Source organism: Schistocerca gregaria, chromosome 2 (genome assembly GCF_023897955.1).
Source record: "Schistocerca gregaria isolate iqSchGreg1 chromosome 2, iqSchGreg1.2, whole genome shotgun sequence".
Lineage (NCBI taxonomy): Eukaryota > Metazoa > Arthropoda > Insecta > Orthoptera > Acrididae > Schistocerca > Schistocerca gregaria.
Genome location: NC_064921.1, coordinates 768,942,491 through 768,966,035, shown reverse-complemented (window position 1 = coordinate 768,966,035; position 23,545 = coordinate 768,942,491). Strand labels below are relative to the sequence as shown.

At 42.0% G+C, this 23,545-nt stretch overlaps 1 protein-coding gene and 1 non-coding gene across 2 annotated transcripts in view; both read right to left on the bottom strand.

Moving 5' to 3' along the window:
* Positions 1-23,545, bottom strand: part of LOC126334994 (sodium-independent sulfate anion transporter-like) — a 696,684-nt gene that overhangs the window by 229,623 nt on the left and 443,516 nt on the right. The window lies entirely within an intron of this gene.
* On the bottom strand, positions 2,280-2,354 carry Trnat-ugu (transfer RNA threonine (anticodon UGU)). The gene has a single exon. It is a non-coding gene; the product is annotated as a tRNA-Thr (tRNA).

Genomic DNA, 23,545 nt, shown 5'->3' with positions numbered 1-23,545 from the left:
AAGAGAAATTTGTTAACATTGAGTATGGATTTAAGTGTCAGGAAGTCGTTTCTGAAAGTATTTGTATGGAGTGTGGCCATTTATAGAAGTGAAACCTGGTCGATAAATAGTTTAAACAGGAAGAGAATAGAAGCTTTCGAAACAGAAGAATGCTGAAGATTAGATGGGTAGATCACGTAACTAATGAGGAGGTATTGAATAGAATTGGGGAGAAGAGGAATTTGTGGCACAACGTGACTAAAAGAAGGGATCGGTTGGTAGGACATATTTTGAGGCATCAAGGGATCACCAATTTAGTACTGTAGGGCAGCGTCGAGGGTAAAAATCTTAGAGGGGGACCAAGAGATGAATACACTAAGCAGATTCAAAAGGATGTAGGCTGCAGTAGGTACTGGGAGATGAAGAAGCTTGCACAGGATAGAGTAGCATGGAGAGCTGCATCAAACCAGTCTCAGGACTGAAGACCACAACAACAACAATGATGTTTCACAAAATGACAGTCCTACATACGTTACATTCCGACAAAAAGCTTGATAAATAAGGGTTCATAATAAACGTTACAATTTCACAAGTAGTCTTAATATAGTGAACATCTTCTTTCTTAACCTTGTTATAAAAAAAAAAACAAACGCCACCCAAACAGGCCTTGAAGGTCCAACGGCACCGACCGGCCGCCGTGTCACCCTCAGCCCTGAGGCGTCACCGGATGCGGATACGAATGTGGTCAGCACAATCCTCTCCTGACCTTTGACAGTTTTCGTGAGTGGTGCCGTTATTTCTCCACCAGGTAGCTCCTCATTTGGCCTCACAAATGCTGAGTGCACCCCTCTTGCCAACAGCACGCTGTAGACCCCGACGGTGACCTAGCTAAGCCCGACAGCTTTTACCATAGGTATTCTAACAGGAACCGCTGTTACCACTGCGGTAAGGGCGCTGACTAACTTTTTTGTGGGTCTTATAAATTTATTTTAATGTACTATGACTTTTCGAGAAAACTTTGAATAATGTGAAAACTGTTGTATTTGTATTAATGTGGTGCAGTAATCTAGAAACAAAGAGGTGTAATACAATGTCTTCATTTGTAATTCGTGACTTGCAAGTTTCAAGCAACAGAAAAATTTCTCCATTACCGTGAGCGAACTCAGAACTGTCGCGTGCGGTAGCAAAGGTAACCATTTCACTATGGACACAACACAGATATATGTTGCGTTTAAATAGTATTTGACAATTTAGATATTCTGCTATTCTTTCGTAGAAGCATACTACTATGATGACAAGCAAACAAGTAAAAATTTGAGGTACTGTAGTGTTTATTGTCTTTCTATAGCGAAGACAATTAAAAATACAGCATTAACCACGTTACTTAAACGAAAATCACATATAATCTCCCGTTATCGGGGAGCAAAAAGCTGTTTGTTTCTCAGACTCTGAATGCTGCATTATAAGAAGATACACTGCGACCATAAAAATGGAGTTACATAGCATCGAAAAAATTTATAAGAAACGAATTTCTTAAGAATTGTGGGGAGTTAATCCCTGAGCAACGTTAGGAATTATAATTCCTGTAATATAAGGTCAAAAACACTCTTAAACAGGAATAACAAAAGCATGAGCGTAATGGTAACGAATATCTTCCAGACAATCTTTTCAAGCATTTTCTTACTGTATACGATTATGCCAGTCTCAGACAGGACGAAAGATAAAATTGCAATCGATGACGAGGTCACTAGAGGGAAAGTAGTAGCTCAGTTAGGACAAACGGAAAGTGAGAGGCCACGTGCTTGTCATAGGGAACATACCCCCATTTGTTTCATATGATGGGAAACCAGGGAAAATCTAAATATGGTTCGAGTCCACTCCTTTCGAATACGAGTCGCAGTGTTTTAAACACGTCTTTCGCTGAATGAGATTTTCACTTTGCAGCGGAGTGTGAGCTGATCTGAAACTCCCTGGCAGATTAAAACCGTGTGTCGGACCGAGACTCGAACTCGGGACCTTTGCCATTCGCAGGCAAGTGCTCTACCATCTGAGCTACCCAAGCACGACTCACGACCCGTCCTCACAGCTTCAATTCAACCAGTACCTCGTCTCCTACCTTTCTACCGTGCTCCTAGAGCACTTGCCGGCGAAAGGCAAAGGTCCCGAGTTCGAGTCTCGGTCCGACACACAGTTTTAATCTGCCAGGAAGTTTGACGTCTTTGAATTAAATGATAATTAAATGGACACCCTAGCTGCAAACAAGCGTTGATGTACTTCATTAGGGACATGTTGAAAATGTGTGCCCCGACCGGGACTCGAACCCGGGATCTCCTGCTTACATGGCAGATGCTGTGTCCATCTGAGCCACCGAGGGCACAGAGGACAGCGCGACTGCAGGGACTTATCCCTTGCACGCTCCCCGTGAGACCCACATTCCCAACATGTCCACACCACTACATTCGAGTGCGCCAGGCTGCCAACGACTGAGCTGTATACGTAAGTAGCAATGCTGCATTTCTAGCCACAAAGGTGCATTTTTAGGCACATTTTAAAGATTTGTTTACACGATAAAATACGGAGAAGTGAAGGTGACACATACCGGCTATAGCTGGATAGTGGGCTGTGGCATAGGTCTGCGCTTACACTGTGTGCACGAAGTTTGTCCTCCCTTTTGTGGAGTATTGCTGTGCGGTTTGGGATCCTTACCAGTTATGATTCACGAAGGGCATCGAGAGCTTTCGCTTTGTTTTATCTCGAAATAGGGGAGCTAGTATCACGGATATGATACATAGATTAGGGTGGCAATTGTCAAAACAAAAGCGTTTTCCTTTGCAGCGAAATCTTCTTCCTCTTTCTTTCGAAGTTGGGCTTTTGACCCGTTCCGGCCTCCTTCCATCTCTTCCTCGGTCGACCGACGTTTCTCCTGCCGCTTGATTTGTAGGATATAGCCAGTCTGGGTAGTCGATTTTCCTCCATCCTACAGAAATCACTTCTCCATTTTTTCCCCTCTAGTCGGTGATAACTGTCATTCAGGGCAAAGATGTTTAGCTTCTGACAAGTTCTTTCCACGAAACGTCAGTCACCAACTTTCTCTACCGAATGCGGAAATATTTTGTTGACTCCTACCTACATAGGGAGAAACGACCATAGTAACAAAACGAGAGAAATGAGGCTTCGCATACAAGGTTTTAGGTGTTTTTGTTTCGCAAGTGAAACGGTATAAAAAGGTCGTGAAAGTGGTTTTATGGGCACTCTGCCGTATACTTAACTATGAATTAGTTTTTAATCGTGTAGATGTACAGATAGTATAAGCGCAAATGAGGCTGCGTGAGCATTTCTCGGCCTCTGCCTGATGCATCCATATGCAAGTTCTGATTTCTGAGTTCTGAATTTGCCATTCTGCCAACGCGCCCCAAGAGCTTTATGTTTCGTGTTGAGCTATGGTCCGTGAAAATACAAAGCGAACATTTGCGCTGAGTGTTGGACAGAGGAACAAACTAATGTAAGTCTTGTGTTTCATTACGTTAATTTCGAGTTCCTTCTTTTTTCACGACGATCTCAAAGCAGAAAATTTAGAAAACGAAGTCAATAGATTATGGTGTGATGCCTCAAAATAAGAGGATTTGATGGTGTTAATGGAATGCTATCTTACCGAGAATTTACAGTTACAGACGGTGCTGCGTGAAAACAGATTTTTTACCGAAAATACGAACAGCAGCTTGCTCCTGTTCATTATTATCAACATGGGTTGCTCTCTGCTAGTGAATCTGTCGTTTTAAAACCGGCAACAATTTCTACTCTCTTCCGTAGTCTAATTTTCAGCAATAAATCAACTGTACAATTACGAAACTATCTTCCGGAGTTCTACTGTTGTACTTACTGAACACTTGGTAACGATAAATAAGAATAAATGTTGAAGACTAGAAAATCAGAATGAATTAAATTCGTCTTACTACAACCCCGTCTCCAATAGCCGATTTATGTAGGATTTTTAAACAATCTCCCAGTTCAGAAGTACAGGTTGGAAGAATCCAATTAGGACTACCGAAGATCCTCTATACCCAATGTAAGTGGAGGCTTATTACATTTGCCTCCAGTCTGTATCGTAAAGTCCCTCGCAGCTGTGGGTGCAAGTTATTAATTATATGGACAGAGTGTATGATGGTCGGCGTAAGAGCATTTGGTGAATCTGAGCAGCACAATTTCGTAGGAACTGAACGTCGAATTAGTTACACTTCTGTGTACTAGCAAACATATTGAAACGCTGACTACCATAGCTCAATGCCTACCGATAATTATAGAAACTCTCAGTTAGATACGACAGATCATACGTAAGATACCGAAACGGCTCTGCTCCATTCATTAATTTCTGTTTGTTAGTGTTCCGTATCTCAGTCGGTAAAAACGAAACCTCATAGGATCGCTCTCTTGTCCATCTGTCCGTCTGGCTGTTTGGCCTCACGTTAAAAACACTTTTTCTCAGGAACGCGACGACGTATCAAGTTGAAAGTTATGTCATATACTGAGGTCTATGGTCACTTGGCGGTGCAAAGAATTGGATCTTGTAAGCCAATGAGGTTAAAAGAAAAAACCATATATGTCACGTATTTTGATACTTGGAAACTCTCTCATAAAACAACTTTAAACATCTAGAATGAAATTTTCACTCTACAGCGGAGTGTGCGCTGATATGAAACTTCCTGGCAGATTAAAACTGTGTGCCGGACCGAGACTCGAACTCGGGACCATTGCCTTTCTTGCGCAGTTAAAGCTGTGAGGAGGGGGTGTGAGCCGTGCTTGGGTAGCTCAATCGGTAGATTACTTGCCCGCGAAAAGCAAAGGTCCCGAGTTCGAGTCTCGGTCCGGCACACACTTTTAATCAGCCAGGAATTTTCAACTTTAAACATAGCTGTGTGACGCAACCGTGAAAGTATTTTTTGTAGTAAAGACAGACCACTGGTTGCAATGGATTTTATCGTCAAATTGACCATGGTTTCGACTCCTAAACTAAGGATTCTTCATCATCAGTCTGATGAAGACTTCCTTAGTTTAGGAGTCGAAACCATGGTCAATTCGACTATAAAATCCATTGCAACCAGTGGGCTGTCTTTACAACAAAAAAACAAAGAAAAAAAACCCTCTCATCAGAATTTTTCTCATATTGCAGTCCCGTCAGCAACAGTGATAGACTAATATATTGAAAAATCCGCCTCAGTTAAAAAAATTTTTTGGTCTTTGCCGAGGTTTCGGCTAGATTAATCTAGCCTTCTTCAGAAGCATAAAATTACCATAACATGCCAAGATTGTTTAGTCAGCGCGAGATTGTTATAGAGATACTCAACAAACTAGAGAGGTAGACGCGACAAGAGAAGCGTTGTGCATCACGGAGAGGATTACTGCTGAAATTGTAAGAAAGCACCTTCTGGGAAGAGTCGGATAACATATTACTTCCTCCCACATACAACTCGCAAAATGGACAAGACGAGAAAATCTGATTAATTAGAGCTAATACAGACGCTTACCGACAATCATTCTCCCAACGCGCCATCCGCGAGTGCAACAGTGAAGGGAGTGTCACACACCATTAGAAGTATCATGCAGATGTAGGTGTAGAACTATGCGACTACTTGTTTATACTAGGTCGCGCCGACTGGACTCATTGTGTGAAGTGTAACTGTTTCCCGTTGGAGTTCCCGCTGTATTTGTCACGCACCACCTGCGTCTCATCCCCTAGTCCCAAGCTCTTACGAGGAGTTGACCGTTGCTGGGCCTTCCACACACAGAAGGGGGAAAACCAGAAAGCTCATTGTGACGTGGTGCTAGTCTGAACCTCCACACCCTCGTCCGTCTCGAGGAATTCCCGTTTATCCTCTATTCAACCGTTACACACAAAAAAAAAAAAAGAAAAAAAGGAGCTGTATACGCCCTACCCCGAAAATCAGCAGAATGCAGTTGGCTTTTTCACACAATTTTAATTATGCACATATTTACCGACATTCTGGCCACAGCTAATAGGATATCCTTAAACCAAGAGTACATTGAACACAGCAAAATATCGACCGGACCGGAACCGTCTATCTTTAAATTCAGCTACTTCGCCTGTTGCGAGGAGACCTCTAATTTTACTCAGACAAAAAACCACAGTGCTTATTTTGCTCACAGGAAGTCTCATGTCGAGACACTGATAAAATCTAAGTTTCGCTGTTCTCTAACTAAACGCCTCAGAGACTGCAGCCACAGGGCTGCTATCAGAAACAGTACTAGTTTTCGCTGATTTGGCAGCGACATAAGTGTGTGAAAGATGTAGGTAATTAGTTAGTTTACTTTGTTTACTGTGAAAATATACCCAGGTAGGTTCACGCTAAAAATATAATGAAAATAAAAATAAAAAATAAATTTTGATATAACAGTTTTCTGCGAGCAAAGTGGGAGTATTTATCGAGGAGGTCCGCGTCTACGACTGAAATCGTTACTGTGTGCTGCATAAAAACGTTGTGCATAATGAAGTCTTAGATTACTGTGGCTACGTGTAGTTAAGTGCTGGATCACCGTACTATTTTTAAAGGTTTTCTAGGAAGAAATAAATTTCTGCTATTTCGGTAACACATGCATCACAAGCTAAGCTCCTTAGGAAAAGAGGTATGGCATTTCGTTTGGGAAAATTTGTCACTAGTAAAGAACAAGTCGTTTCTACATATTATTCCTGTCGAACTGAAACAGGTGCAACACAAACGTCAACAAAAATCAAAAGACCAAAACTAAATCAATGGTTACTTTAAGAAATATTTGAATGTCATGCTACTGAAATGTTCGGAGCAACATCCAAGTTGTTTATAAGTCTATACAGGTTAGTTCGGAATTACTGCCCATTTTATCAAAATTGGTATTAATAAAAAATGTAGGGTGCAGTACTGGCTGTATTAGATAAACTCGCAGATATACAGCCGAACATTGAATCGAGAATATATTTGTGATCAAAGGTAACTACTTCTAAAAAAATAATGAACTATACGTGGTCACTGAAACGCTAAGTGAATAAACCACTTCATAAGAAAAATATCATTTGCATAATATAAATTCACGTTTTTAGTGGGTACAAGCTGATTTGTGAACACTAAGCGTTTCTAGCAGGATCACGTGATCGCAACTGCAAAGAATATTACTCGTATAATTTGAGAACACTATGACGCGCATGCCAGGTACTATCTTACACTCTTAAAACTTTTGTATTATTCATGCTTCATTCAGTTCACGAAGACATTTCTCGTTCTATTTCGACTTGTTCTAGCTAATGTCATTAGAGCAGTGTAGAGCAAACCCTATAACAGTCCACGAAGGTAATCACTTTCTTGCAACTCTGTAGGTACATTTCTGCTAGTCGGTCTTCGAGCTTTTGTCGTTTCAGACGATTGAACAATTCATTAATTTCTTCACATAAACTCACCCAACCGACGCGCATTCGTGGGTTTCTATTCAAGAAGGAATAATAGGCAAATTGTATTAGGGACAGTTTCCAGTGCAGTGCAAGTCCTCAGTGTGTGCCTGAGGCTGTACATTCAACGAACCCAACAAGATCAGCCTAAATCACAAATTTCATCTTAGCATTTCCAGATTTCTCTCTGATGTTAGTTGTGCCGATTGTGAAAATTATCCTGTTGTTACATGCTTGATCCTTTTTACTGTTGTAACATTACACGACTTAGTAATCTGAAAAAAAAGGTTCAAATGGCTCTGAGCACTATGGGACTTAACTGCTGAGGTCATCAGTCCCCTAGAACTTGGAATTACTTAAACCTAACTAACCTAAGGACATCACACACATCCATGCCAGAGGCAGGATTCGAAGCTGCGACCGTAGCAGTCGCGCGGTTCCGGACTGAGCGCCTAGAACCGCTAGACCACCGCGGCCGGCTGTAATTTGAAGGTTTCAGACTCTAAACCGAGATGAAATTTTGTCGTTGTGGAAACAATATATTCCCTCAGGCGTCTGACACTACTTTGATACCTCATCTGCACGAAACACAAGTTTAGAATCGAGGTCACGTGGCACATCGTTAGTACAGAGCTCAGCAACAGTGATCCTACCGCTTGCCCACGATGATTCAGCAGTCATAACCGGTATGAGCGTCAGAGCTTTCGTTACCATCAGACTCGGCGCTGACACAATTGCGAAGAAGTGTAGCATAAGGTCAATCAGACGACAGTTTTGCCAGTGTCTGTGTACCAAGTCATCCCCACCCTGTCTCAAAGTGTAACACTGTCGTCCAATACGGGCGTGTCCTCGTGTGCCGGTTAGCCTTGATGCGTAGAAAGACACGTTAATGCCAAGCTACCGAACAAGGTCTTTTAATCGAGAACGTTGCCATGAGTATTCAGTCGAAGAAATAAATGACGATTTATCGAAGACGTGATAGCATGTAAGAGGAAACTGCAGTTCCAGCTGATACGAAACGAAGGCCAGAGTATCTCTGTCGTGAAGATGATACGACAACGAGACACTGGAAAAGGGGTGTGGAAGTATGCAAAACAGCGGTGCGTTGCTGATAAAACTGCGGCGACAGATAAAGGCCATAACGTTCACGTGTGACGCTGGAGGTTCGCGCGTAGCGATAACATTGGCACAAGGGTGACTGGAAACTCAGGTGTAGCCAAAACCAGAAGGTACATTCAGTGACCATATAAAGTTGTCGTTTCTGGAAGAGTGAAACTGCGCACGAAAATGTTTGTCATCCGGGTGAGATGCTGCAAAGAAAGAGAAGGAACACATGTTAAAGAAGAAATTGGCAGTGGTTTTCTTGAATGGGGAGAAGATAAAGTATGAAGAATCATTCATCGATAATGATTGAAGAGGATCTAAACTTGGATAACAGAGCAAACATTTCAGCTTAGTTCGTCCCTCCAGTGACTGCATCATCCAGTTCGCTATATTAGCTATAAATTAGCTATCTAAATACATGTCACGGATCACCTTCAGTGTCAAGGTTGTGGTCATTTGCGTTCACAGGTAGCACACTCACAGAGGGGTTTTCGACTAACACGTACCTTAGATAGGTGCACTTCGGTATATGTAGAGCATTTCAATGATTATACATTTTGATACACATTAAAACCTCTTACACGAACACATATCACTCATACAAAAGTTTGATTCGTGCAGGGTTGCCACAAATATACATTTCCATTCACTATTTCTTGATTGCCGAAAGGCATTTGACTCAGTATCATCCATACGCTTATTATCGAAAGTAGGATCATACAGGGTTGCATGCGAAATTATTAACAAGATTTAGGAATTTCTGCTGAGAAAGACACAGGAACTTCCTTCGAACGACGAGTCACCGATAGATGTCACAATAACTTCTGGTATGCCCATGGAAGTATGATGGGAGCCTTGCTGTTCATGTTGTATATTAAGACGTTTTAGACAATATTAACAGTAACCGAAGACTTTTCATAGATGACGCAGTTATTTATAAATGAATACTGCCTGAAAAAAGCTGCAAAATTATTCAGTCAGATATAAGATTTCAAAGTGGTTCAAAGATTGGCAGCTTGCATTAAAGGTCCGAAGGGTAAAACTGTACACTTCACAAAATCACAAAATGTAGTATCTCTGATTAAGTATAACATTAATAAGTCACAGTTGAATTACTCAACTCATACAAATATCTGGTTCAGTAATTTGCAGGGGTATGAAACGAAAAAAATCACAAAGGCTCAGTCGTAGGTAAATAAGGTGGCAGACTGCGCTTCATTGGTAAGTAGAATACTAAGGAAACGCAATCAGTCTACAAAGGATATTGTTTACAAATCAATCTTGAGACCCTATTCTAGAACAGTGATCAGGCATGTCTGACTCGTATCACGTAAGACTAACAGGTGGTATCGAATGCTTACACAGAAAGACAGTGCGACTGGTCAGGTTTGTTTGACCCATGGGAGAGTGTCAAGCAGATGCCGAACGAACTAAGCTGACCGATACTTGAAGATAGGGACAGACTATCCCATGAATGCCTATTTTCGAAGTTTCTAGAACCAACTTTTAGGGATGAATCTAGGAAGATACTACAGCCCTCTACGTATATTTCCCAAAGGGATCACGAAGACAAGATTAGAATAATTACAACGCGCGCAGAGACGTTTACACAATCCTCCTTCCCGTGCTCCATACGTAAACGGAACGAGAAAAAAAAACCCTAATTACTGGTACAAATCGACGTACCCTGTGCAGTGAGTTTCATAGTGGTTTGTGGAGTATGGATGTATGTGTACAATACCACTCTCATGGTTCCGACCAAGCTTTCTAAGATATTTTCCTTAGTTGTTACACAAATACTAGAACTTGAAAAACTCTGCCCAATACTGCCAATTGGTTACTCTTCCGCTTCAAACACAGTTCGCTGGTATCTGGCTAAAATTGGACTTGATTATAGACTGGAAAAGAAACCATACTTACGGAAGGCAAAAATCACGATTTCATTCTCTATATATAAAAAAGTTTTACTCTCACAAAGGATTAGCTAAGCTACTGCATTACAGATTTAGTTCACCATTCTAAAAGTAATTTTTTCACTTCGATCTGAAACTTTGTGGTTACATTGACTGTTATCGCCGTAAAAGTTATTGTAAGCGATTAAACATAAAAAGTAGAAACTTCGTCATCACCAGAGTCTCGTTTAGAACTACGATGAGAGTAGTTTAGAAATATATTCCTACAAATATGTTGAAATTGAGTTCTAGGCGCTCAGTCCGGAGCCGCGCGACTGCTACGGTCGCAGGTTCGAATCCTGCCTCGGACATGGATGTGTGTGATGTCCCTAGGTTAGTTAGGTTTAACTAGTTCTAAGTTCTAGGGGACTGATGACCATAGATGTTAAGTCCCATAGTGCTCAGAGCCATTTTGTTGTAGTTGAAATTGAACTGATAATCACAATTTATATTTCATTCGTAGAGCCTTTAGTCTTCGCAACGGAGATGGCTTCATATTTTACGACTGCAAACTCACAGATCTACATCTTCGGGGATTATTTGCTTCACGTACCGTTAGCTATCTTTCCTAGACTCGTCGTTCCAAGAAGATTGCGTGTTAAGCGGAATAATGGTTCGTAATGTAGTAAACAGCATTAATTAGCCTGTATGTGCTCAGCATTTAAATACTTCATGTCTGTAATACCTGACACCAAGTTTATTACATACTGCAAACTGTTTTCTTTGTGTTGGAAATTCCGAACTACACTCCGGAATGATGCAAACATTGCGAAGCATAGATTTACTCCTCGTATCAGCAACAGATTTACGTTGCTGTGACATCCATAAAATGGAAGAAAGACTAGACTTTAACACCTCGTCGATGTTGAGATCATTAGATTCGTAAAATTAGCTTACCTGGACAATGAAGAAAAAGGAATTCGGCTGCAGCCTTTCTGAAGGAGTCAGTTTAGTATTCTACTGACGCGATACAGAGAAACCACGGAAAAATCGAGTGTGGACGTATGATAGTGAATATGAAGCAAGCTTCTCAGCACCTTATACCTCGGTTTTATACAATGGCTATGCATGTATTAAACTTAATATTTGAAAGAAAGAAATTCGAATGATACAGAATTTCAGAAGACGATCAATTTTTTTCTCAGATAAGGCTTATACCGAGTGTTAAAGCAGTGATATACAGAATTTGTGTGTTAGAAGTCGGTTTTTAGCAAACGCACGTATTAATTTGACGGAAGAAGGCAGTAATGATCATCATAAGACTAGACAAACCATGTGTAGCTGATACGATGACGTTTATAAAATGTTCAGTGTAATTCAATGGATTCTATGATGCGGCAAAGCATTCTTCAGTTAAGTGCAAGATCTGATCAAGATCAAGAGATCAAGGGATCAAGAGATCGTAAACGCACTAATAAGTTGTGTAGACTCAAACTCACTTTGTATTTCCATTTATTTTCTGAAAAATAATTTATTATGGTTTAGGTAACTCTTTTTCACTGAGTCTGTCAGATTCCTATTTTATTTTCTACTTTCCGATTATGTGTTTCACATCTCCGTATGTATATAGTTTGTTAAGTCCCACTGCCTGAGCTAGTGTTACAGGAACATATGGTAAGCATCGGAAAGTTCTCTTCGGTAACATTGTAATCAAATTTGCTCATTCGTTTTGGCAATATGCATGGGTGAATAGCTAATTTTATTTGGAATTAGAGCTGAAGAGGGCTTTTTTCACAGATTTATGATATCCTCTTGATGAAGTTCAAACGATGGTATTGTAATGCCGATAAAGGTAAAAAAATGTGGGAAGTAAGGTTAGGGATGCATGTTTCATCGAACGTGGATTAGCTAGAGACGAAGTTCTGGCTCATTTGGGGTACGACAGGTGAATGGAACAACCGTGCCTTATGTAGGAAACATCTAAACATTTGACCAGGTTGACTTAGTCAAGGAAAACCTTTGTCACCATGATACGGTGGTTTGAACTGTACTCCTCCCAAATACCCGCAGAAGCCCACTATCTTATCCTTAGCTCTTCTCACCCAAAGATGTTCACCTACAAGTTATCACGCATGCAACAGCGTAATTTCATAAAGTATTTCAAATCAGTCCTTCCAGCTACTACAAATGGGTGTTTATATTACCATATGCATTTCGTTTTATTCAGACTTACATAGCGTTTGCAAAGAACTGCTTTATGATCTAGAACCAAACCAAAATTATTTTTATTCGAGACCACAGACGATGTTTTAAATGAACAAAGGAAAGAATATTTTACATCAATGCACTTCTCTCCACATCAGTGCTTAATGGTATTTGTTGACTGGAAAAGGGCATTGCCTGTGTGTCTTTGTATAGCGGCAACAGTATTATGCGTAGCATAATGTGACCTAACAGTGTTTATATTCAGTTGTTACAGTATTTGAAAACTATGTTAAGGAAATACACGCATAGATTCGGTCCTGTAGCAGGAATAAGAGTGACACTGCTTGGAGAGGTACCAGTTCTATAGAGAAGGATGTGTACTTCACAGTATACAAACTCACCAACTCCTTTGCCACCCCACTCCTCACAGCTCCACTTCAAATTCTCTGAGTGTAGATCCAAGAGCTTTTCGTGCATTGTAGTGAAGCGCTGCATTGTCAGTATAACATTTTTTAAGGGTAAGAAACATTTTCTAACAACAGCAATTTACAACCATCCTGAAGCAGTGAAAAATGGTTGTATAGACTGATGAGTAACAGTGCGTTATCTTCCTGAGTTCTGAGCTCAGATTTTATGAAAACAAAGTTTATTTTCGTGGTCAACGCATTGTTCTGGGACAAAATAAGACGAGAATACCAAACTTAAAAAAAACTGATCTGACTCACAAACTTTTAGGACATGTTCAAAGTGAATAATATTTATGTTATAAAATAACTGGAATGTATGCAATACTTGAAATTAAAACTCAAAAGGCATGAATACAATGCCAATGGAATCCGAAAAACGTAAGTTGGTGCCAAACTTAGATCCTGCGCTACACCGAGAATAATACATTCATCGTCATAAAAAAAGAGCTCCACACAAAAGTATCTGACCGATCCACTGCAAAACTGGGTGGGCATGCTGAACACCGTAAGCTACACCCATGATTATGCTGCACATAATATTGACGCCCCCACGCAAAGACACACAGGAAACGCAGTTTTACAATCAATAGAGGCCATTAAGCAGCTGATGCGGCGAGAATGCATTGGCGTTAAACTTATTTTCCTTCGTTTATTTCAAACTTCATCTGTACTCTGGAATAAAAAAATGGATCTGAGCACTACGCGACTTAACGTCTGGGGTCATCAGTCGCCTAGAACTTATAACACATTAAACGTAACTAACCTAAGGACATCACACACATCCATGCCCGAGGCAGGATTCGAACCTGCGACCGTAGCGGTCGCTCGGCTCCAGACTGTAGCGCCTAGAACCGCACGGCCACTCCGGCCGGCTCTGGAATAAAACATAGTTTTGGTTTGGATCTAGATCAAAAAGCAATTCGTTGCAGTCGTGGAGCTTGACTGTATCGTAACGTCGTGCCCATTGTTTGAAGGAAGTAAGGAGGGAAAGATTCGACTTTAACATCCCGTCAACATTATGTCATTATAGACGGAGCACAAGTTCGGAATGTTTCAAGACTGCGGAAGGAAATTGGCGTGTCCTTTCAAAGGTACCATCCCTTTATTTTTCACGAGCGATTTAGGGAAATCGAGGAAAACCTTAAGCCGGATGGACGGATCGGGTTTGAACCGTCGTCCTCCCGAATGCGAGTGCAGTGTGCTAGTGACTGCGCCACTTCACTCGGTCCCATCGAGCAATGGTCGATATGAGAGGGTCTCAAACGGCCGTGCCGACCAGTACGACGGCAGAAAGCATCATTACAGCATCCCGTGAATATGCACTATGACCAGACAACACGTTAGAGAGTAGTTCCTCTAGCTAGACCAGTGCTCGTCAAACTGCGGCCCACTGCCCGTTTGCTGCCGGCGGTTCTCACCTGTACGTTATAATAACAGGCATTTAGCAGTTAACAGCCGAATCGGAAAACCCAAACTAACGTTAAGAGCTTGCTTGCTCAGCAACAAACAAAAAATGCTTACGCTGACAGTAATATTTAAAAATGTGCTTAATTTTAATTCACATTGTTGAGTTCGACCGCGAGCTAAGTAAATTTGGCTGGTTACCTAACGGGCAGAGGCGTAAGTAGCGCCGTCTCTGCAGGGTCAGAGGCCGTGAGAGAGGGGGGAATGCTTTACAGTTTGTCGTCCAGTATGGACACCGCATGGGCGTGTGCGACTAGTACCAATGACCTGCTGTGGTACAAGTTTTGACACGGATATAACTTGGATTCGTGACTGCACAATACACAGAGACGGTCATCTTCAAATACGGTACATATTTGCATGAAGGAATATGAAATTAAATTAAGGCTGTTGTAATACAACACAATGAGTAGAAGAAAAATGACACACAAAACATTTAGTAAACACTTTTGATCGTATCTCATATCGCAGAATGCATTTAAATATAAATAAAATTACTGTTTTTAATCAATTAATTGTCCGCTCACACAGACGACACAACAACGCTTCGTCTGGCTATATTCCAGTGGCACAACTTTAGGCTCGCTGAGGGTCGCAACCATCTGAAACACAGAACAGTCGACATGGAGTGTTCCGAATGGTGCTGACGTTAACGACCAATAGCTCTAGTCCGGGGCCAACTTACAGCGCCCTTACTATAACTAGGCTGTTGGGGTCACAACATACTACTTTAGGTATGTTGCCAATTAATAATAAGGTAGGTACATATGCGTTTCACAGTGTGAGTTTTGGCCCTTGAGCAAACAAGTTTGACGATCACTGAGCTAGACGATTTCGAAAGCTGTCATATCGTGAAGCTGAGGGAGGCTGGATGTCCTATTATCGTACTGAGCACCGCGCTGTCGTACAGACACCACTATTACCTGTTGTTCGCTGCTACGGATACAAGAAGACACGCCAGCACATGCAGGATCTGGACGCCCGACGTGCACCACAAGGAGTAACCACTGACGGATTGTCCGCCACGCGCGAGCAGGTCCAGCGGCAACGATACGGGCCATTCGACAGGCTGTCCGCCGTAATAAACAGTATCTCGTTTGTGCTAGTACCACTGGCAAGTGGCTGCATGACGCAGGGCTCAACGAACACTGGCCATTACGTCTGCCACTCACACTCCCGCAGCGTCCGGCCCGGCTCTGATGTTATCGGCAACGTCGGACATGGGGCCGTGCAGATCGGCAGCGTGTTACCTCCCGGACGAGTCGCGCTTCTGCATAGAAGGCGACAACCAACGAGTCCTGCTACGGGGGCGCTGTGGAGAGAGCTCGATGTGCAGTTTGTGGTCTCCCATCACACGTCCCACCAGCCTGGCTATGCTACGGTATGGGAAGCGATATCCTATTGCGTGAATTTACCGTTAGTGACAGCTGCCCGGTACATATATGAGGTCCTGCAACCGGCAGATCTGCTGTTCATGAACACCCACGTCTATATTCTTTTTCAACTCGAAAATTCGCATCCTCATACCACTGCCACCTCCAGAGTCTATATTGCAGAAGTGGATAATCTGCCATAGCCAGCGGCATAGCCTGCTCTGTTCGCGATCGAGAATGTGTGCGGTGCAATGGAGAGTCTCATCAGGACAGACGCGTCACCCACCAGTTTGATAGCTGCGTGCTCAGCTGCAAGCAGCACGAGATTATCACAGGACTTCATCCGAGATCTGCAAAACTCTATGCCGTGACGTCTGGATGTTTGTAATCACAACCATGGGGACCCGATGCCATACTAATATGTACAGTTTGTGGCCACGTTTTGCAACACATATTGGTCCTACATAGTTGGAAGCGTAATCATTCTATATGTGTGATGACATTTGCCCGCATGCCGACAATGGTCGCACTCCGCTTTTTCCTGCGTGCAGCTCTTTTTATGTCGATTAGATATCACTGTATTGTGATGTAGTAAGCCATCTTTCTATTAGACAGTGTAATGTATATTACCACATGCCAGCATAGTATAAACACATTATAGACCATAATCACTAAAAACAAACAGAAATGGCCCCTATTTCTCAGTGAGATGGTGCCACCTACTAGGAACATGTAAAAACTAAAACAAGTACTTGAAGGAAAGTACATGGTGCAAAATACACTAAAGAGCCAAGGATACTTGTACACCTGCCTAATATCGTGTGGGTCCCCGCGAGTACGCAGAAGTGCCTCAACACCACGTGGCATGGAGTCTACTAATGTCTGAGGTAGTGCTGGAGGGAACTGATACCATGGATCCTGCAGGGCTGTCCATAAATCCGTAAGGGTGCGAGGGAGTGGAGATCTCTTCTGAGCAGCACGTTGCAAGACTTCCCAGATATGCTCAATAATGTTCATGTCTGGGGAGATTGATGGCCAGCGGAAGTGTTTAAACTCAGAAGAGTGATCTTGGAACCACTCTGTAGCAATTCTAGACGTGTGGGCTATCGAATTGTCTTTCTGGAATTGCCCAAGTCTGCCAGAACGCACAATGGACATGAATGGATGCAGGTGATCAGACTGGATGCTTATGTACGTGTCACCACTCAGAGTTGTAACAGGGGTCCCATATCACTCCAACTACACACGTCCCACACCCTTACAGAGCCTCCGCCAGCTTGAACACTCCCCTGCTGACACGTAGAGTCCATGCATTCATGAGGTTGTCTCCATACCCGTACACGTCCATCGGTTCGATACAATTTGAAACGAGACTCGTCCGACCAGGCAACATGTTTCCAGTCAACAACAGTCTAATGTCGGTGTTGACGGGCCCAGGCTAGGTGTAAAACTATGTGTCGTGCAGTCATCAAAGATACACAAACAAGCCTTTGGCTCCGAACGCCCATATCGACGGTGTTTCGTTGAATGGTTCGCACGCTGACACTTATTCATGGCCCAGTATTGAAATCCGCAGCAATTTGCGGAAGGGTTGCACTTCTGTCACATTGAACAATTCTCTTCAGTCGTCGTTGGTCCCTTTCTTGCAGAATCTTTTACCGGCCGCGGCGATGTCGGAGATATGATGTTTTGCCGGATTCCTGGTATTCACGGTACACTCGTGAAATGGGAAAATCCCTACATCATCACTACCTCGGAGATGTTGTGTCCCATCGCTCGTGCACCAACTATAGCACTATGTTCATACTCAATTAAATATTGATAACCTGCCATTGTAGCGACAGACACTTGTTGTCTTGTACAGGGTGTTACAAAAAGGTACGGCCAAACTGTCAGGAAACATTCATCACACACAAAGAAAGAAAATATGTTATGTGGACATGTGTCCGGAAACGCTTACTTTCCATGTTAGAGCTCAATTTATTACTTCTCTTCAAATCACAGTAATCATGGAATGGAAACACACAGCAACAGAACGTACCAGCGTCACTTCAAACACTTTGTTACAGGAAATGTTCAAAATGTCCTCCGTTAGCGAGGATACATGCATCCACCCTCCGTCACATGGAATCCCTGATACGCTGATGCAGCCCTGGTGAATGGCGTATTGTATCACAGCCGTCCACAATACGAGCACGAAGAGTCTCTACATTTGGTACCGGGGTTGCGTAGACAAGAGCTTTCAAATGCCCCCATAAATGAAAGTCAAGAGTGTTGAGGTCAGGAGAGCGTGGAGGCCATGGAATTGGTCCACCTCTACCAATCCATCGGTCACCGAATCTGTTGTTTAGAAACGTACGAACACTTCGACTGAAATGTGCAGGAGCTCCATCGTGCATGAACCACATGTTGTGTCGTACTTGTAAAGGCACATGTTCTAGCAGCACAGGTAGAGTATCCCGTATGAAATCATGATAACGTGCTCCATTGAGCGTAGGTGGAAGAACATGGGGCCCAATCAAGACATCACCAACAATGCCTGGCCAAATGTTCACAGAAAATCTGTGTTGATGACGTGATAGCGCAATTGCGTGCGGATTCTCGTCAGCCCACACACGTTGATTGTGAAAATTTACAATTTCATCATGTTGGAATGAAGTCTCATCCGTAAAGAGAACATTTGCACTGAAATGAGGATTGACACATTGTTGAATGAACCATTCGCAGAAGTGTACCCGTGGAGGCCAGTCAGCTGCTGATAGTGCCTGCACACGCTGTACATGGTACGGAAACAACTGGTTCTCCTGTAGCACTCTCCATACAGTGACGTGGTCAACGTTACCTTGTACAGCAGCAACTTCTCTGACGCTGACATTAGGGTTATCGTCAACTGCACGAAGAATTGCCTCGTCCATTACAGGTGTCATCGTCGTTCTAGGTCTTCCCCAGTCGCAAGTCATAGGCTGGAATGTTCCGTGCTCCCTAAGACGCCGATCAATTGCTTCGAACGCCTTCCTGTCGGGACACCTTCGTTCTGGAAATCTGTCTCGATACAAACGTACCGCGCCACGGCTATTGCCCCGTGGTAATCCATACATCAAATGGGCATCTTCCAACTCCGCATTTGTTAACATTGCACTGACTGCAAAACCACGTTCGTGATGAACACTAACCTGTTGATGCTACGTACTGATGTTCTTGATGCTAGTACTGTAGAGCAATGAGTCGCATGTCAACACAAGCACCGAAGTCAACATTACCTTCCTTCGATTGGGCCAAATGGCGGTGAACCGAGGAAGTACAGTACATACTGACGAAACTAAAATGAGCTCTAACATGGAAATTAAGCATTTCCGGACACATGTCCACATAACATCTTTTCTTTATTTGTGTGTGAGGAATGTTTCTTGAAAGTTTGGCCGTACCTTTTTGTAACACCCTGTATAGGCATTACCGACGGCAGCGTCATACTCTGACTGTTTACGTATCTCTGTATTTGAATGCGCATGCCTGTACCAGTTTCTTTGGTGCTTTAGTGTATATTCTACATCCAGGTACAGGAGTTTTGTTCATTCCCAGAGCTAGAAAGAAACGTTGGAAGTAGCTTATATGTCATATAACGATTCAAGATTTTATGTGGCACTCGGCGCGTTGAACCTCAGGTATAAATTACGTCGTTTTGCCTGGGTGAATGCTGGAGACTGAGGGGTCTACAGACCCAGATGGTTCAAATGGCTCTGAGCACTATGGGACTTAACGTCTATGGTAATCAGTCCCCTAGAACTTAGAACTACTAAAACCTAACTAACCTAAGGACATCACACAACACCCAGCCATCACGAGGCAGAGAAAATCCCTGACCCCGCCGGGAATCGAACCCGGGAACCCGGGCGTGGGAAGCGAGAACGCTACCGCACGACCACGAGATGCGGGCACAGACCCAGGAGCAGACAAGACTGGACAAGAGTGTAGCAAGGAAAGTAGATGCGCGCTTCTCAGAGCAAACATGTCGGATTTCGCATTTGATACCTTAGAATTCAGAGGAACCAGGTTAAACTCCAATGTGAATGAACTGACGGCGATATGAATTTCGCTGCTCGAGAATCTTAGTATGGTGTCATAAACTTCTGCGCTGCCTATCACGGTGAGTTTAAGGTGGTAGTGCTGAAATCCGCAGGAGGTGTAATGGTCTGGACCTGAATTTCCACACGTTTCGACTTAGATCATTAGCGGCGGACCTGTCTGATGCAAGAGGCACTAATGACATATTGTTTCGGTTTTAGATCTATGACTGTATACTCTTCCCGTTGCAACAACGGTCATCTAACCTAAGGGAGGGAAAGCCTTGTGCTCCATTTGTCTTTAAGTAAACTCTATCGGGTTCGTGTATTTGAACTTTGTGTGTTTTAGATGTATTTCGGAAGCTGTAGGGGATGGAGGCTTGGGTCGATAGGAGGGGAGGCATACCAACGTGAGAAGAGTTTAAAGCAGGTCTAGTAAATGTTGAACAAAGTAAAATATTTTGAAAAGCGTAGCAAAAGTTTAGTTTTGGACTTCGTTTTTATTAGCTTGGTAATACTTCACTGCACAAAGCAAGAATCATTACAGTGTAATTCGAAGAAAATAGTATAGCTGAGTTAGAGTTGTCTACTCACACTCGCAGTTTAATGGAGATATCCACATTTGGAGATCAGTCACTGCTAACACCAAAGAGAGTAAAATATCTAGGGGTATGGATCCAGAGGGACGTAATGCCGAATAATCGCATAAAACTAATTGTAGGCAAGGGAGATGCCAGAATGACAATGTGATTCATATAAAAGAACCTAAAGAAACATAATTTACTCAGAAACTCCGCCACTGACGGTCCCAAGGCCGGGGCCTCATTTCGCAAGTGATGAGGAAGGAGGAGGGAGAGGAGTAGCATCTCGTAAAATACTCACGTCCATCTGGTTCCGGATGGTAGCACTCTGTGAGGGCCCCTGCCTAGGGTTACAGGTGAAGCCCGGTCAAGGGTCTCAAAGGCGGAAGATGAATCCTAACTCCCAACGGCAGAGAGAACGGAAGAACCTAATGGAGAAAACCAGGAAAAATAATCATTTCGGACAAACAATCGTGTGGTATCGATAGCTACGCTGCCACGGCGTAGGTGCAAGTTCTTAGGTTGGTACTACGATACCCACACCAACGACAGTGCCCTCTAGCTGGCGCTGTGCTCATCTACGAGCTCCGCTCCAGATTCAGCCCATTTGATTCCGAGGAGACGACATTGTTTCTACTTCATAGGGGGCTAGCAATTACAGACTATGCTACTTCAGTTACTTCAATGATACTCTGTCCAACTACTCGTAGCTGTTAGATTTGATGGATGAACGGCTTCGCACCTACATGCTTATCTGTACGCAAAGTTAAGTAAAAGAGTTATAACCTAATTGTAGTACCAAGAATTTCACCTTTTTCTGCTCCTACTCACTTCCTACATTCGGCCTAACCTTTAGTTTACAGGAGCAGACCTACGCACCGCCTTCCAGGCGGGATACAAAAAATTGGATCTTACCTTGGAATTTATTTCCTACCATGTACAATGTACAATTTCAGTTGCAGAATGGAAAGTCCGCTAGAAGAAAGCACTACCTCAGGTGGTAACTTAAAAGAGCAATCCACCATTGCTTTATGCAATGCATCGGGACCTAGGGATGTGGGAAGTATTCAACATCTGCATTAAGGACCAGTTGGAGCATCATTGGTATCCTTTCAAACTCAAGTTCAAAAGGAAATTCTTTGCATGCACCTTGAACATAAACTCATTACTAAAAATTGGTAAACAAAAAGAACGTGAAATTCTCTTAAATAAGTGTGAAATACAAATTTTAGCAGTTACAAGAAACAAGATTTTTGGATGAAGATGTTACAAAAATGAAAAACCATAGAATTTTTAAGGGTAAACCAGCAATAAAACTCACAAAAGGCATGCCAATACTTGTTACCGCTTTCTATGTTCATAAAAATTTAGTAGATAACATTACAGAATTCAAATCCAGTTCAGAAAGACTATCTCTTCGCACAGTTGGATGCAAAAATAAACAGCACACCTTTGTTCATTGTCATGCTTCAATCAATGGTGACAATAACAAAAATCCCTTTAAAGCATTCTGGGAACTTCTAGAAGAAGAAATATCAAAAATTCCAAAATCAAATGTAGTTAGTTAGGTTAATGGGAGATTTTAATGCACAAATAGGGAGGGAAAAATAGTTTCGAAAAATGGTAGGATATTATCCAGCCAATAAAAGAAGAAACAAAAATGGCAGAAGACTAATAAGTCTTTGTAGAACATTTCAGTTGAAAGTAAAGTCAACCTTCTACAAAAAATTACCAGTAAAGGCAAAAACATGGATCTCTCCGAATCCAATGCTAGGGCAGTTCCAGTTAGATCAAGTGTTATTATTTCTATACGAAATTTTAAAGAAATCATGAATGTAACAATAGCTAGAAACAGGGAATTTGTTTCTGATCATTACCTGATTAAATTTAAACTGAAACTTCTCCCCAATAAAAATCAAAAGAGACACCAAAAATTAATTAAATATAATTCAGATAGGCTCAACATCACCAAAGAGGTAATAAAACATTTTCAGGAAGAAATTAAAGTAACCAAATCTGGGGAATGGGAAGAATATCAAAAGAAATCAACAGGGCAGCGAAAAATATATTTGGAACAAGAAAAATGAAAAAGAAAGTCTGGTGGAATGAAATCTGTGAAGAAGTAGTTACAGAAAGAACTAAACAGTGGAAGAAATGTAAATGTTCTGGGAAGCCTGAACGCCTTGATAATTTAGAACGTAAAGGAAGGAAACAGCAATAATAATGAAGAGTGCTGAAAGACCTTTTGAGAAATCACAACTTCTTGACGTACAAAACAACTTTGTAAAATAACTCCAGGAATTTCAATCATATGTTTACAAGTCATCTGAAGGGCTACCAAGCTTCAAGTATTTGCTTCAGAGATGAAAATGGTAAGCAACAGAAAGAATTGTGAAATACAAAGAAAGTGCTTTGAAAAATTATTGAACTGTGAAGAACCAAACTGTAAGCTAGAATTTCCAGATCTCGATGCAAATTAGAAAAGCAATAAGTACCCTGAAAAACAACAAAGCCAGTGGAGAAAACTATTACAGCTGAACTTATTAAATGGTCTCAACCAAAAATTATAGCTAACCGTCAGCTCATGTTTGAAGAAACATGGGAAAAGTGAGGAGATACCAGAAGACTGGAAAGTGGCTCACACCCATCCCTTGCACACGAAAGGTGATAAGCAAAATGTAAATAACTACAGAGGTATGTCTTTGTTGCCAGTGGTTTATAAAATATTTTCAACAATAATACTAAACAAGGTAGAAGCAACACTTAGCAGCCATTTGGGACAATATCAGAGTGGATTTAGGAAGGCCAGATGTTGCTCAGAACAGATTTTTAACCTTAAGTCCATAATTCGTCACAGACTTACAAAATCCAAATATATAGTTGTAACATTTATAAATTTTAAAAAGACATTTGACTCGGTTGATAGGGAAACACTAGATAAAGTGATCAGAGAATTTGGCTTCAAATCTAGATTAGCAAATCTTATT